The sequence below is a fragment of the Lissotriton vulgaris genome, chromosome 2_1, assembly GCF_964263255.1.
Source record: "Lissotriton vulgaris chromosome 2_1, aLisVul1.2, whole genome shotgun sequence".
Taxonomy (NCBI): Eukaryota; Metazoa; Chordata; class Amphibia; order Caudata; family Salamandridae; genus Lissotriton; species Lissotriton vulgaris.
The window spans coordinates 63,073,869-63,086,524 of record NC_141687.1 but is presented as its reverse complement, the minus strand read 5'-3'; the positions used below and the strand labels follow the sequence as shown (position 1 = coordinate 63,086,524).

At 42.3% G+C, this 12,656-nt stretch overlaps 1 protein-coding gene across 1 annotated transcript in view; it reads right to left on the bottom strand.

Moving 5' to 3' along the window:
* AAMP (angio associated migratory cell protein) overlaps positions 1–12,656 on the bottom strand; it is a 102,108-nt gene that overhangs the window by 20,083 nt on the left and 69,369 nt on the right. The window lies entirely within an intron of this gene.

The following is a 12,656-nucleotide window of genomic DNA, read 5'->3' as shown; positions in this document are numbered from 1 at the left end:
AGTAGCCGGTGAAGTGAGACCAGTACAGAAATCACAACCAGAGCTTTAAATGTACAGATGATAGCGAAGATGTCCCAGAACACAAGCTGTACTCATAATAGTCTTAGAATCAATCACCAGGCACTCTGTCTGGAGTATAACCAAACCCAAATGCTGATGTGTGCTACAATAGACAGATACCTTTGAATGATATGAGACGTGTGCTCCCTTTAAAGACGAATACAAAGACCACCAAGAAAGTAACCTTTCTCCCTTGCATCAGTGAGTGATTTGAGATGGGGCTCAGACAAGGGACAGAACAGAAATGGCACCAGCGATTAGACAAAGAACCAGATTGAGGCTAGCACAAATCTTTCAGCTTCCGCAGTCATTATAAGTTGGAAGAAACACTCAGTGTCAAGAAGTACATCAAGAATCCGGAACACTGTTCCATCAGCAGTTCCTACAACACCCACTTCGACGTATTAAAAAAATAAAATACAAATAAATCTTCCCATTTTATAGAAACTCTCCTAATGCTGTCAACACTTAAACTTATTCCCATCCATATGATCGACTACCCAGTGTTGTGATGACTTGACCAGTCTGTCCTGTTTTGTCGTTTATCGATTTATTTTTGACAGTGTTATACAATAGTTAGTTGCTATTGATTCCACATTTTTTTGTCGAGCACTCTTATGCCTAGGGGCGATGTCCACATTAAATAAAAAAGAAAATGCATAATGGATGATGGACACACATCAAACTGTCGCACGAACTGGGGAGCAGACCCTGACTGGGAATCATAGATGGTACCACACCAACAAGAGAAAGCCAGAGAGCAGGGCCCACCTGTGGATGGACTGGACTTTAGCTCACTACTGGGATAACCAAGTGAGCAAGTGAGTCTGTGCCCAGCGACCCCAACGAACCTGAGCTCCTGTGTACAGAGGTCAATTCTCTGAATGATCCGGCAGTACTGGCTGCATTGTATTTTACTGCTGTTTTTGATTGTTAACATCTTACAGAGGAGTGCAGCACTTTAGCTCTGATAGGGGAACCTTGACCCATCGTGTTGCCTACTTTTGTCCCGTTGCCTTTTTCCCCTCATGTGCCACTGATTGATCAGGTTGGTTTTTGACACAGTGCAGTATAGGGCACACGCTGCCCCTGGACCGGTGTGTTGACTTGCATCTGCTTTCGGAAGGTGGTCCCCCCACGTCAAAGACCTTGGCCTGTCTTCCATCAGGTCTATCTCATTCTGCTACCTGCCTGAATCGCACCACTGCTCTGAGACTATCAAGAAAGGTCAGAAAAGTTTTCAGTAATTCCTGCTTGGGTGTGAAAGGGAAGCCATAACAGGAGTCCATCCAGGCCTCCTTTTCACAAATACCCTCCTCCATGGTGCGGAGTCTAGTCCACTGCTACCTTTCCATACTTGTGAATGTCAAGAACTCACTTCGTGGGGCCAGTCCTCTCCCCCTGCATGGGCAATCACACCAAGATACTGGAAGTTGCATCTTGCTGTGGGTTGCACCTATGCCATTTCTAATGGACATACTCAGCTCCCTGGTGGTTTTTGGAAGATGCATATACTGGTGGTGCACTTTCAACACTATTAGGTGGCCCAACTACACCAAACTCAGATCACCTGATGACACTTACAGAAGAACTCCATGGACTACATTTTCCTGGTGGTTGCATCAGGCAGTTTGCAAGTGTTTGAAATGTTTGCGGCTAACTTGACGACCTGAAGGTCTTGGTAAGCAGTCTTCCTGGGGTTTGCTGCTTTGTCATTCTAGTTGGGGTCCAAAATTGGGATCCATAAACATTAACCCACTAGTGGTTTGGAGACAGCACTTTCCTGAGGGTTGTATCTTAGCCATCACTAGATGGACACCACAGAATTTGATTTTTCTGGTTTGTTCATCAGGCTGGTGGTTGGTGTTGTTTGAAATTGCATTTTTCAGTGGATTATTACCATACCACTTCTAAGTACATTTATTAGATTATAGTCCGTAGTGCTTTCTGCTTAAGCTGGCTTTTTAATAGCCAGGTGAACGTATATACATTTGTTTGCAGTTTTACAGCAGGAGAGCCAGACAGCGCTTTAAATCAATTAAATAAGGCAAACAATGTCACAGTGGAGTATAAAGTGTGAGATGTCATCAAAAACAGGGAGGAAGGAAGTCTGGGTAGGAAAGGGAGTGGAACAGGTGAATCATAAGTCAGACGGTTGTATTCAGTTGGAGAACAGTGGAAGCAAACAGTCTGGTACTCCCATTAAAGTTACTCATTATATCATCCGTGCCTCTTCGGATCCGTTAAACGAACAACTACTGAAAACCGGATTTATGTTAGTAATAACTGTAAGTAACGAAAAAAGAGAATGGATTTGGTTGAATACTAACCTTGAGGTTTTCGGTATCTAAATACTTTTCAACCGAAAAACTCTGAGCCAAATTTAAAGACAGTAAGGAAGTTTGAAAGAAAACGCTTGCCAAGTGCTACTTCACTTTCCACAGCACTCAGAACTGAAACGTGCTTAAGCGATCTGATCCTCTGCAGAAGGCCAGGGAGCATGTTTATGGGCCTCCGGGAGCAAAGACATCACCTTTTCAGTCATGCCATCAGATTTTTTTCTTCAAACACCGGCTGCAGCAGTCGAAACCTCCCCAGCACAATAACAGCCTTTGTGTACCAAGGCATGAGTTTTCGTGCATTAAGTGGAAAGCAAGAGATAAAACAGTAAAGAGCATTAGAAAAACTAGGTATTGCCTTCGGAACCTACTGACTTTGCCAATACCTTTTGGTGAGACTGTACAGCATCAACAAAAGGATCTGCAGCATGGCCAAAGGAAGAACAAAAAGACACAGAGGCACGGTGATGGGGTCATTATCCATGTGCATCTACAAAGTGAGATGGGTGCCGTTTTTTTTGTTTACTAATCCGAGATGGGACTGTAAATTAAAAAAATAAAATAAATGAACTAAGTAGCACAAAACATGTTTTTTTAGGTCTAGGCAGTGCTTGAGCTGTCTCTTCGAGACATGCTGTATTCAGGATATGGGTATAAAGCTCGATCCACTTTCCGCCCATCTTTTTAATTGGCTCCTGTCCTTTGTAAATGGTGGCTTTTCATTGGTCAATAGGCTTAGTAGTCTCTCCTTAGTACCGCCTTGCCTCTTCTTGTAACCTCCCATGAGGACACCCCGTTACATGTGTTGTCCCTAGGTTTTAATTACAGCTTCAAGGCACTATTTTCTTAAAAGGTTTCAGGCAGGACACACACTTAGTCCTAAGCTAGGTTGGCAGTGGTTACTTCACTCACTAGACAATCTCACATTTATATGAGACCATTTATAAATTTCCATTCATCAGTGCCACACAGAGTACAACCTAATCTGGAATTAATGTAATAATTCTTTTGTCACATTTCGGAGCTACTAATTGTATATATGGACATAGCTATTTAAATGTACTCGCAGTACTGTCTAGAGTGTATTTACCATATCTTCTGCAGGGTGCATTACCATATGTGACCAAAAGAGGTCCCCTTTTGGCCACATATTGTACTGAACCCTGCAACATGGCTGGGTAAAAAACACTGCCATTTATAATGCCAATAACTCCAAATTTGTAGATATGCAGTGCTGATGCCTTGCTCACTAGGGACCTCTAGGAGCAGATTGTGGTACTGCATTGAGACATGCAGTGCTGGTGCCTTGCTCACTAGGGACCTCTAGGAGCAGCTTGCAGTACTGCACTGAGACATACAATGCTGGCTCACTATGCAAGCACTTGCAACGCACTTGGCCTTGCACTACTGAAAGTATGAGCTATTGGCGTTGCATTATTATTTGCAACGCCAATACCTAAAACTATCAGTAATGCGAGACCTATTGCATTGCAAATGCTTGTATTTTTTTAAAAGCAGAGGGATTGACAGTAATTTGCTGTCTTGCCTCTCCACCCCAAAAAGTTAATAAAATATTTTTCAAAAAGGCAGTGGACTTGGGAAATGGCGAAGTGGGCTGGAGGAGAAGCAATAAGGAGAGTGTGGGTAGGGGGGAAAGCAGCAGATGAGGGAGGGCAACACATGAGGCAGGAGATGCAATCAAGCGAGTAATGTACACACTGCGCCGTGGGAACTTATCAGGGAAAAACCCAAGAGGGCTTGTAACACGATGAAAACAGCAACAAAGAGAGCGAGAGGGAGAGAAGCCCACCAGGGAGAGAGCTGGAAAAACACACACTCATGGAAGTCTTAAGCAAAATGTTCTGTAAAAGCGACAAGTGGAAGAAAAGAAGCCAGCCAGTTAGATAGATGGTACAGAAGCTATGCATCAGAGAAGGAGCAAACAGAAAATGTACAAGCTGACACAAGAAAAAACATTGAATAAAGAGGAAGCGATTACACGTAACAATAAAGACAAGCAATAGTAAGCAATAGGCAGGCTGCAAGCACTTCGTAAGCCCGCAAATGGTCTTTTGCAACTAGTCAGCATGTGCTATCTGGTGCGCACGATTTACAACCTTTACCCCTTAGATGTAGTAGCATTTTTCCAGCTGAGGGACTAAGCCCTTTTTTGATGTTGGAGCCATTTGCATTATATCCTTGAGAACCTTTTTATTTTTTTCAACCTTAAAAAGGTATCCATGCAAAATTTTATGTTTTTAACCAGTCATTGGGGATTCTAAAGGTATAACGTGTTTGTGGATTCCCCTACATGGAACTGAGAAAATAATCAAAATATAGCCCTTAAAGAAAAAAAGGAAAAATATGCTGTGCAATAAAGCATTTTTTTCACACACAAAAAAAGGCATCAACAGAAAGACTGCTGTGCTAACGTAGCCCTCTTCCAAGCTTTAAAGAGTACAATTGTTTTACAAATATTTTTACACTTTTGCATATGAAAGTCCATTTAAAAAAATGTTTTGTAGCTTTAATCAACTTGCAGTTTGTGGCGGAAACAGATGTGAAACCCATGGGTTACCCGAAAAGGTATACATTTATGAAAATTAGGCAATATTTTGAATTCACATTGTTTTCCCAACAAAACTAATCATTAAAAATAAAATATAATGCAAAAAAAAAGGGAACAAAAGCAATAGTTGATGTTTTCATGTATATTGTTATGTCCCGATGGCAGATTTACAAAAGTAACACACTTCTGTCCATCAGCCCCCTCGGTTAACAGGGATATATAGGGTCCCATTGAGTGCCCAAAAACATGCGATACCCAGAGCTAACAACTGAGCGGCAGGGTATGATGATTTTTCACTGTGCACTAACCATGCTTCGATTCACATGGGAAAATCTAAAGAATTAAAAATGGGTATGAAGGACACTTAAGCATTTCTGAGCTGTAGCCAAGATACGGAGTTTAGTAATAGTGGTGCTTTTAGGGTTACCCATGCGGTCGTGTGATTTCAAGAGCACTTGGAGAGAAATGCAATGGGTAACAACAAATATTCTACTATTCTGCGCCCACAGCAGGAAAGGCCCCAAAATTCAATGGGGAGATATTAAATAATCACCATCAAAGATCAAATATTTTGGCAATATCAGTAGCAGCAGTATTTGGTACCGGGTCCACCCAGGGAAACCTACTAAACCAAGACATTTCTGAAAACTGGACACCAAGGGGAATTCAGCGTAGGGTAAATTCCCACTAAACTTTCCAACCTAGAATGTCCTGCAAACCTCAGACTTTGGCTAAACTCAGTTTTTTGCTCACATTCTGCGAGGTAAGGTTCTAAAAATCTGCAAGGATGCACACAATTACTCCCACTACGCCGAATGGTACTGGCTGCCTTCACTTTGTTTGCTGCAAAGTCAGAGTACCGTGAATCCCCAAAAAATTGAATAAATGATAATAATCATGCTTTTCCTTTCAGCCGACAATGATTTAAAAAAATTAAATGCCATCAGTCCTTGCATGCAAAGCATTTTCTTGGTCCATGCAGTGGATGACCTGTTGAAGTCCTCCGCAATACTGAGGTAATAGTCAGTAACCACATTTAAAAGGTTTTTAGCCTTGTAAAAATATTTCTATTGTTGTGCTTATACAGCCAAGCTTCGAAAGGTGGCAACAACAGCGAGAGGGAGCTAGGTATTTGGTGGGGTGTCCACTGTAAATCCTGTTGATAGCAATGCACTGATTACTTGTGCACGTGATTTATCTATGAGCTCTGTTATGTAAATGTAGCTCGTTAGTTCTGCATGCTCTTAAGTAACACATACACTACAAAAGCAAACCATACAGTAGTAAAATGATATTGTATGCATGAAATCAAAAATATTATTTTTTTGTGTTTTTTTAATTAGTTTTTACAGAGAGTTCAGACGTTTAATTCACGTTCTGCTGTGATTTGAGTCGTCATTAAACAGTTTACAGATGTAATGAGCCTGGTGCCGTATTAAGAGTACCATTTTATTCCACTGGATATAATTGAACTCGTAATACGGCAGACAGGATAGCAGGATATCAGTCATGTTTGCGATGGAGTAACCCGTCTGCCAAATTCGTAATCAAGTCCGAAGTGTAAGGTGCAGGTCCCCGGTTTCAATCGTTGTACAATATCTCGGTGGCGCACTGCGTTTATTAGAAAAACAAGTTCCAATCCTGATATAATAGCTCAGCAGGCTCTGAACCAACTGAGTGCAGCTTTCAAAGGCATAAACATGAAAATGCAGTTTTAAACTTTTTTTCATTTTTATAAGGCTGAGCTAGTGGAGGGTTACCACATAACTTCGCCTCGCCCAGAGGCAAATTTTCCCAATCATTAAATTCCCCTTTTACAAATCAGTGTTTCCAGGAGTGTCAGCTAGCAAAGTCCAGACTTTAAACCAGCAGAATGCACTCAAACTGGTGACCGAAAACCCTGGACTGAAAGCAAGGCCATCCAGTAATACAGAGTCACCTGGCAACCTTAATGTATTTTTTTTTTAAACCTTTATTTTTCAGTGTTATCAAATAAACGCAATGCAAAAATAACAGGTGATGGACAGAATGCAGAACAATGTCATACATTCACCCCAGTACAGAGACCTGGGCCCAAATCCATCGTTTTTTTGCTCACCATGCCTTTCCAGTTTGAACCCAGTCATATGCAAATCAGCCTTGACCCTGTACCTCATGGGAACAGTCCAGCCCGAACTGCCAAGCCAGGTCCTCCCTGGACTGGAAACAAGCATCCAAGAACCGGTTTCGGGCTTTCAGCCCCCATCAGCCTGGATAGCTTAATTCCAGTGGCAGGGAGAGCACGGGACTCACGTCTGAGCATAGCCGTCCCACTCGGGGTGACAAATGCAAAAATAACAAGTGATGGACAGAATGCAGAACAATGTCATACATTCACCCCAGTACAGAGATCTGGGCCTAAATCCATCGTTTTTTTGCTCACCATGCCTTTCCAGTTTGAACCCAGGCATATGCAAATCGGTCTTGACCCTGTGCCCCATGGCAACAGTCTAGCCCGAAATGCCAAGCCAGGTCTTCCCTGGACTGGAAACAAGCATCCAAGGACTGGTTTCGGGCTTTCAGCCCTCATCAGCCTGGACAGCTTGATTCCAGTGGCATGGAGAGCACAGGACTCACGTCTGAGCACACCCGTCCCACTCGGGGGGGGGCACAAATGCAAAAATAACAGGTGATGGACAGAAAGCAGAACAATTTCATACATTCACCCTAGTACAGAGATTTGGTTTTTCTTTGTTCGCCCTAAGGTGGCAGGGTATGCTCAGACGCGAGTCCCTTGCTCACTTTGCCACGGGAGTAAAGCAAGCCCGGCTGAAGACGGCTGTAATGCCAGAAACCGGTCCTGGGAAGCTTGATTCCGGTCCAGGGAAGACATGGCTTGGCAGTTCGGGCTGGACTGTTCCCATGAGGCACAGGCTCAGACTGATTTGCATATGGCCATGTCTGAACTGGTGTGGCGGAGTGAGCTATAGAACGGTGATGGATTAAACCCAGATCAGTTGACTGGGGGTGAGTGTATTGTCAATGCTCCGTCCATTACCACCTTTGGTTTTTCTTTATCAAATAAAACACAGCAGTTATGTGATTATGATGTACGTTACACGGTAGCAGAACAAGAGAAAGAGCACATACGACAATAAGCACTCACTCACTCATAGCATCAAGTGTCTTTCTAGGGGCTATCGTCTCACTTTTGTAAAATGGTACATTCGCTGGGAACGTGGAAGGATTTATGTTTTTATGTTAAGGGTTAAATGTATTCTGCTAAGAACCTTTTGAAGCAATTAGTTTTATCCCAACAGATTAGGCCTGTAGGTGTCCACTTTGCTACAGAAAAAGAATACCAAACGTTATGTTCCCTAAGAAAGTACTGTGTTAAATTTGTAGTACATCCTGGTGAGAGCTTTACATTTCCATTAAGAATGCTACAGTTGCTCTGTCGAAGTATTGTAACCTTGCTCAATTCTACCCTCATCATAAGGCTTTCAGAGTAGACTAACATTGCTTACTTTCATCCCTCTTCATAATGCGGTGTATGACCTCCTTGCGTAGTAGCAGTGTAGGTATTTTCCTTCACTCCCTTCTAAGGACCAGATAACGAAGACCAGTGGAAGCCAATTCGAGTTACACAGCGAGTACACGGTTACGCTCAGAGATTAATTTATTATTGCACGCCTTTAGTCAGAGTCCCTGGAATTATGCAATTCTGTGGGCGCTGCATTTTCTGCATAGTTATGGATTTGCCGCATATGCCCCATAATCCATCATCTGCTGCGTAATATGCAGATTTCAACAAAAAGAAAATTGTTTATAGGTGAAACTGATCAAACGTTACTAAAATGATCGTGACATAGGTTGCCGGGGAGTTGATTAGTTGAAAGTTGACTAGTTATCTTTCAGTTGTTTATTAATGTAGATTTAGAGGTTAAACTGGCACAGTGTTGAAACATTTGCCCAAACAGCATTAACATGTGAAACAATTGCAAAATTATCAAATAACACCATCACAGAATGTGCCCCATTAGGTTGCATAATGTCATTTCTTCCTGCATAATTTAATCCACAATGCCGCATATTTTGCTCCTGTCCTGTTGCATACTTCCAGTGGCTCGGCCTATAGTCTAGATATAGCTGATCGAAGCCCATTCATTTCATCCATTGTATCTGGAAAGAATGATCTAGGTGGATTCTGCATGTAATGGAGGAGGCTTGCACTCTTCAGGGAATAACAGTGGGCTTGGAAACTTCATCCAATAAAAACGGTGCCTTTTATGCAGCTAGTCATTCAAGGCTCAGATTGTTTCTTTACACATTCTACAGAGCTAGGTGTTGAGTGAATTACATATCACCTTGATGTAATGTGATACAAGCCCACCAAGGGGAAATCTCGATTAAGTGTCGAAATGCACGTGTTAATGTAGTTGTGTTTTGAAATCATTCCATTGGGCAAAAAACATGTATAGTTGGCAAATGTTCTGAAGTGGAAACCACAGTTAAGGTTAAAACATCCATATAAACGTGTTCTACAACTACAAGATTGTCCATATTTAGTGAGAGTTTCAACAGCTGACCCCTTTTGTTTACAGACAAAAATAGCTGCATTAAGTACTGGAAATTAATCTTCAGCGCCAAATGTAAGACCGAAAACACCAATGTCACAAACAAGAGGTTAAAGACGGCAAAATAAATTTGTTCAACAACCTCGTAGTCTCAATTTTATTTTTGAACGTTTATATGGATTAATCACTTAATTTGATGGTTTATTGTAATAATTACATTTGTCTACAAGATCTAGCATCTTCCAGGACGGACATGTTTAGTAAGTCTCAACAAAAGCATTCCTGCTTTCACATGACTTTGTGAAACGCCCCTGCTGCTTACTCAATATAAAGAGGGCAACCTGTATCTGAATGGATTTATTAACTGTTCGATTAATTAAAATCATTAAGTAAAAAAACAAGAGCATTATTAACAAGCATTTGCAATGCAATAGGTCTCGCATTAGGAAAGTTTGAGCTATTGGTCTTGTAAATGACATTTTTTATTTAAGTTGTGGTTTTGAAAATAGCGAAATTAATAGCGTTGTCATTTACAATGCCAATACTTTTAACTTTTGCAAATGTGACACCTATACCATTTGTAATGCAACATGTTTTGTATTTACATGACTTAGATGTATTGATATTACGAATAACAATGGCTTTTAATTTCTTTAAATAATTAATTTTTAAATAAAAGTTATTGTAATTTATAATGGCAATAGCTTAAACCTTTGTAAATAACTTTTGTGAAGATTATGTTCAGTGTATTTTATTGTGACGAAAATCCAAGAACAGAAGTGAAATATTAACATTTTTTTGTGACATTTGTAATAAAGCTTGAAACATTGAGAGAACATATTTGAACCAGTTGTTGAATGGTTGGACAGATTGATACTGTGGTGGCGCTGAGTGATGTTGTAGTGGCGACGTGTGATGCTGTGGCATTCAGTGATGCTGTGGTAACGCATAGTAATGCTGTGGTGCCCCTGAGTGATGCTGTGGTGCCCCTGAGTGATGCTGTGGTGGTGCGATAGATAGAGTGAGGGTGATAGCTAGCTAGAGAGAGAGAGAAAGATGGATAGAGTGAGGGCGATAGATAGATGTGTGTGGTTGTGTGTGTGTGTGGTTGGGTGTGTGTGTGTGGTTGGGTGTGTGTGTGTGGTTGTGTGTGTGTGTGGTTGGGTGTGTGTGTGTGGTTGGGTGTGTGTGTGTGGTTGGGTGTGTGTGTGTGGTTGGGTGTGTGTGGTTGGGTGTGTGTGTGTGGTTGGGTGTGTGTGTGTGGTTGGGTGTGTGTGTGTGGTTGGGTGTGTGTGTGTGGTTGGGTGTGTGTGTGTGGTTGGGTGTGTGTGTGTGGTTGGGTGTGTGTGTGTGGTTGGGTGTGTGTGTGTGGTTGGGTGTGTGTGGTTGGGTGTGTGTGGTTGGGTGTGTGTGGTTGGGTGTGTGTGGTTGGGTGTGTGTGGTTGGGTGTGTGTGGTTGGGTGTGTGGTTGGGTGTGTGGTTGGGTGTGTGGTTGGGTGTGTGGTTGGGTGTGTGGTTGGGTGTGTGGTTGGGTGTGTGGTTGGGTGTGTGGTTGGGTGTGTGGTTGGGTGTGTGGTTGGGTGTGTGGTTGGGTGTGTGGTTGGGTGTGTGGTTGGGTGTGTGGTTGGGTGTGTGGTTGGGTGTGTGGTTGGGTGTGTGGTTGGGTGTGTGGTTGAGTTTGGTTGTGTGTGTATATGGTTGTGTGTGTATATGGTTGTGTGTGTATATGGTTGTGTGTGTATATGGTTGTGTGTGTATATGGTTGTGTGTGTGTGTGGTGCTGTATGTGTGGTTGTGTGTGTGGTTGTGTGTGTGGTTGTGCCTGTGTTGTGTTTGTTGTGTGTGTGGTTTTGTGTGGTTGTGGTTGTATGTGTGGTTGTGTGTGGGTGGTGATGTGTGTGTGGTTGTGTGTGTGGTGATGTGTGGATTGACAAAATGTTTTGCGAACAGTAACTTGTCCTCCGCGACTTCTTTTTAATTCATTGGGATTAAAAAAAAAATCCCCTTGATAGCTTTACAATATTCAGTATAATACTTAAGTATTTGCATAGCCCACTGGTTCCCTTGCCTGTGTGGGTGGAAAACTTCAAGCAATTAGCCAATATGAAATAAAAATCCACGGCACCAATGTACAAAAAGCTCTGGCAAAAACAAAGCTCCACTGGTGAGAAGCAGATACTCTGTGCAAAACCACAGTACCTAAAACAAATATTTCAGCTAGTTGTAAATGAGGATATAAACTCTGTGCAACCGGAGTGGCGTTTACAGATGAAACTGTGTGGACATCACTACCGCATTCTGGTTATAATACATGCGCCAGGTTTAATTTGAATAAGTAAATGTAAAAGCTTCAAAATACACAAATGGTGCAATGCAGTAGTGTCAGAAAGGAGAAGGTCATATCAGCGCAAGCCCAACACCCCCAGCCCCCTGACTTTCCCCAGAAAGCCGGCAATTATGTATTTAAATTACCCAAGTGTTAAAGATTTTTTTTTTATCTGTAAAACACGCAAAAGGCATGACATTCACAACCCACTGACTACTAAAGATATAGTAAAGGTCAAGACTGCTATCCCCGTGGATGCAAGATCAGTTTGTGCCCTGGGCCTGATCGCACTTCAGCCCAGCAGATACAGGTCAGGCGGCTGAGCCCAGAAAACAATGGTCCCATCAAAAGATTGTGAGCCAAACTCGGTGCTTGTATTGAGAAAGAATGCAAGGTAACAGCGGAAGTAAGGGACAAAGAAGCCAATCGAGACAGACATACAAGGAAGAGAAATACACATGCAGTGACAGACGGAGCACCAGGCAAATAGATATTAGTTGCAGAGATAGAGGCAGCGATACTGATTTTCTCTGTCTTTATCTCTTCCTAACTCCCTCCCACCTGTCGCCTGTCTCCATCTTTACTTGCTTTTCTCTTGTTGTTTTTCCTCTCCGTCTCTCTCCTTCGTCCCCCCGTCTTATTCTGCCTCTCTTCCTCCCTATTTTTCTCCGTTTCTCTGTTCTTCCGTGTCTCTTCTCTCCCTTTACATGCGTTTCTTTCTCCGAGTCTGTTTTTCCGTCTCTTTAAGCCGTCTTCCTTTTCGATCTCTCTACCTATATTTCCGTGTCTCCATATCTATATGGTTC